The 4722-nt window shown below is 38.8% G+C and overlaps 1 non-coding gene across 1 annotated transcript; it reads right to left on the reverse strand.

Annotated features, from left to right (window-relative positions):
* Positions 1 to 2928: 2928 nt before the first annotated feature.
* LOC127747913 (small nucleolar RNA R71) lies at positions 2929 to 3032 on the reverse strand. Its single transcript, XR_008009860.1, has one exon. It is a non-coding gene; the product is annotated as a small nucleolar RNA R71 (small nucleolar RNA).
* Positions 3033 to 4722: the final 1690 nt, after the last annotated feature.

The raw sequence follows: 4722 nt of genomic DNA on the forward strand, positions 1-4722 counted from the left end.
AGTATCTCTGTGAGGTGTTTTGATGAGTTGCATTGTTGTTGGAGTTGAGGTTGTGGCGTCTCTGATCCTGCCCTTGGTCTTGTTGGTTTCCCCATCCAAAGTTGGGGTGATTTCTCCATCCAAAGTTTTAAGTTTTGGAGTATGGATCATGGACTTGTTTAGGAGAGTTTCCAACATAGTTGGCTTGCTCTCAATCACCTTCTTCTCTTATGTTTACTCCTTCTTGAGCTGATGATGAGGTGATGGCTGCTGCAACTTGGTTCTCCTCCACCTTCTTGGTAAGATCTGCTAGCTGCTTAGTAATCATCTTGTTTTGAGCTTACAATGCATCCATGTGGTTTAGCTCCATTACTCTGACATGATTATGAGCTTCTTATTCATGATTGTTCTCCATATTTTCTTCCATGTTGGGTTCAAAATACTCTTCATCTCCTTCCTCAGCACCAATAATCCTTTTCCCTCTTGCTTCCCTTCTTAGTCTCCAAAGGGTTTTTTCAGGTTCTGAATCAAAGGATGTTGAAACTCCTTCTCTTCTCACTGTCATACAACAAACAGATTGCAAAACAGGAGATAAAATAAAGAAGTTATTCTTGTTAGAGTAATTGTTAGTGTGAGTGATGCAAATTATCAAACATTTAGTGGGTTAGTGAGCAGAATTACTATTGTAAACCCTAGTAGCTAGTCTAGTATAAATAGGACATTTTACTATTGTATTTGACATCTTGGTTCCATATCTGGATTTTTTACATCTTGGTTTTCATTTTGGGGGCTGGCCATTCGGCCATGCCTGAACCTTGATCACTTATGTATTTTCAACGGTGGAGTTTCTACACACCATAAATTAAGGGTGTGGAGCTCTGCTATACCTCAAGTTTTAATGCAATTACTACTATTTTCTATCTAATTCAATTTATTCTTGTTCTAAGATACTATTCGTACTTCAACCTAATGGATGTGATGATCCGTGACACTCATCATAATCCATCCTTATGAACGCGTGCCTGACAACCACCTCCGTTCTACAAGCGAGAGCTAGAGTGTGTATCTCTTGGATTTCTGATGCACGACGCATGGTTGCCCTCGCCTGACAACCGAGCCTTCCATTCCGTGAGATCAGAGTCTTCGTGGTATAAGCTAGAATTGATGGCGGCATTCATGAGGATTCGGAAAGTCTAAACCTTGTCTGTGGTATTCCGAGTAGGATTCTGGGATTGAATGACTGTGACGAGGTTCAAACTCGCGATTGTTGGGCGTGATGACAAATGCAAAAGAATCAATGGATTCTATTCTGACATGATCGAGAACCGACAGATGATTAGCCGTGCTGTGATAGAGCATTTAGACCTTTTTCACTGAGAGGATGGGATGTAGCCATTGACAACGGTGATGCCCTACATACAGCTTGCCATGGAAAGGAATAAGAAGGATTGAAAGAAAGCAGTAGAAAAGCAGAGATTCAATAGGAACACGCATCTCTATGCACTTATCTGAAATTCTCACCAATGATCTACATATGTTTTTCTATCTTTATTTTCTGTTTATTTACTATTATTATTCGAAAACTCTATCACTATTTATTATCCGCCTGACTGAGATTTACAGGATGACCACAGCTTGCTTCATACCAACAATCTATGTGGGATCGACCCTAACTCACGTAAGGTTTATTACTTGGATGACCCAGTACACTTGCTGGGTAGTGATGCGAAGTTGTGAAGAAAGTGCTGAGTTATAAATCCGCATGCCAGGTTGAGTGCCATTGTTAGAGATCACAATTTTGTGCACCAAGTTTTTGGCGCCGTTGCCGGGGATTGTTCGAGTTTGGACAACTAACGGTTCATCTTGTTGCTCAGATTAGGTAATTTTTTTTATTTTCTTTTCAAAATGTTTTCAAAAAAATTACGTATTTTTCAAAATATTTTTCAAAATGTTCTCACCTATTTTTGAAAATTTTTCAAAATTTTCATCTTGATTTTCAAATCTTTTTCAACTAACTAATTAACTTTTGTTATTTTTTATCTTTTTCAAAACCACCTAACTAATTTTCCCTCTCAATTTTTTGAAAATATCTCACCCCTTTTCCAAAATTCTTTTTAATTAACTAATTGTTTTAAATTTTTAATTTCAATTTTAATTCTTCCTTTAATTTTCGAAAATCACTAACCCTTTTTCAAAATTAATTTTCGAACTCTCTCCCCCTCATCTTTTTCTATTTATTTATTTATTTACTAACACTTCTTTTCATCTCAAGAATCTGAACCTATCATCACCCTTGTGTTTGGATTCTTACCTTTTCCTTCCTCTATTCCCTTCTTCTTCTACTAACATAAAGGAATCTCTATATTTTGATGTAGAGGATTCCTCTTCTTCTTCTGTTCACTTCTCTTTCATATGAGCAGGAACAAGGAGAAAGGCATTCTTGTTGAACCTGACCCTGAACCTGAAAGGACTCTGAAGAGGAAACTAAGAGAAGCTAAATTATAACAATCTAGAGACAACGTTACTGAAATTTTTGAATAAGAAAAGGATATGGCAGCCGAACCTAACAACAATAATGCAAGGAGGATGCTTGGTGATTATACTACACCTACTTCCAAGTTTGATGGAAGAAGCATCTCAATTCCTGCCATTGGAGCAAACAATTTTGGGCTAAAACCTCAACTAGTTGCTCTAATGCAACAGAACTGCAAGTCTCATGGACTTCCATCAGAAGATCCCTACTAGTTTTTAACTGAGTTCTTGCAGATCTGTGAGACTGTTAAGACTAATGGAGTAGATCCTGAAGTCTACAGGCTCATGCTTTTCCCTTTTGCTGTAAGAGACAGAGCTAGAACATGGTTGGACTCACAACCTAAAGATAGCCTGGACTCTTGGGATAAGCTGGTCACGGCTTTCTTGGTTAAGTTCTTTCCTCCTCAAAAGATGAGCAAGCTTAGAGTGGATGTTTAGACCTTCAAGCAAAAAGATGGTGAATCCCTCTATGAAGCTTGGGAAAGATACAAGCAGATGACCAAAAAGTGTCCTTCTGACATGTTTTCAGAGTGGACCATGATAGATATATTCTATTATGGTTTATCTGAGTTCTCTAAGATGTCACTGGACCATTCTGCAGGTGGATCCATTCACCTAAAGAAAACGCCTGCAGAAGCTCAGGAACTGATTAATATGGTTGCAAATAACCAATTAATGTACACTTCTGAAAGGAATTCTGTGAATAATGGGACACTTCAGAGGAAGGGAGTTCTTCAAATTGATGCTCTGAATGCCATATTGGCTCAGAACAAAATGTTGACTCAGCAAGTCAACATGATTTTTCAAAGTCTGAATGGATGGCAAAATGCATCCAACAGTACTAAAGAGGCATCTTCTGAAGAAGAAGCTTATGATCTTGAGAACCCTGCAATGGCAGAGTTAAATTACATGGGTGAACCTTATAAAAACACCTATAATTCATCATGGAGAAATTATCCAAATTTCTCATGGAAGGATCAACAAAAGCCTCAACAAAGCTTTAATAACGGTGGAAGAAATAGGCTCAGCAATAGCAAGCCGTTTCCATCATCTTCTCAGCAACAGACAGAGAATTCTAAGCAGAGCTCCTCTAACTTAGCAAACATAGTCTCTGATCTGTCTAAGGCCACTTTAAGTTTTATGAGTGAAACAAGGTCCTCTATTAGAAATTTGGAGGCAAAAGTGGGCCAGCTGAGTAAGAAAGTCACTGAAACTCCTCCTAGTACTCTCCCAAGCAATACTGAAGAGAATCCAAAAGGAGAGTGCAAGGCTATTGACATAATCAACATGGCCGAACCTAGAGAAGAAGGAGAGCACGTGAATTCCAATGAGGAAGACCTCATGGGACGTCTCTCAAGTAAGAAGGAGTTTCCTATTAAGGACCTAAAGGAATCTGAAGGTCATATAGAGACCATAGAGATCCCATTAAATCTCCTTCTGCCATTCATGAGCTCTGAAGACTATTCTTCCTCTGAAGAGGAAGAAGATGTAACTAGAGACCAAGTTGCTCAATATCAAGGAGCTATCATGAAGCTGAATGCCAAGTTGTTTGGTAATGAGACTTGGGAAGGTGAACCTCCCTTGCGCATTAATGAACTAGATACATGGGTTCAGCAAACTTTACCTCAAAAGAGACAAGATCCTGGTAAATTCTTAATACCCTGTACCATAGGCACCATGACTTTTGACAAGGCTCCGTGTGACCTAGGGTCAGGCATAAATCTTATGACACTCTTTGTAATGGAGAAGCTAGGGATCATTGAGGTATAGTGGTGGACGAAATTGTGATCACTATTCTTTAAGTTATATGAAATTATTATTGTGGCACCAGTTGAATTCACAACTCCGTTCAACTAACCAGCAAGTGTACTGGGTCGTCCAAGTAATAAACCTTACGTGAGTAAGGGTCGATCCCACAGAGATTGTTGGTATGAAGCAAGCTATGGTCATCTTGTAGATCTCAGTTAGTGAGTGGAATCATAGGGTCAAATGGAATTAAATTGGATAAATAAAATAAATAAAATAAAAGGGATAGAATACTCATGCATATTCATTGGTGGGAATTTCAGATAAGCGAATGGAGATACTGTATGGCTCAAGGACGCCTGCTCTCCTACTGCTTTAACTCAATCCTTCTTACTCCTTTCCATGGCAAGCTGTATGTAGGGCATCACCGTTGTCAATGGCTACATCCCATCCTCTCAGTGAAAA

Source organism: Arachis duranensis, chromosome 5 (genome assembly GCF_000817695.3).
Source record: "Arachis duranensis cultivar V14167 chromosome 5, aradu.V14167.gnm2.J7QH, whole genome shotgun sequence".
Classification (NCBI taxonomy): Eukaryota; Viridiplantae; Streptophyta; class Magnoliopsida; order Fabales; family Fabaceae; genus Arachis; species Arachis duranensis.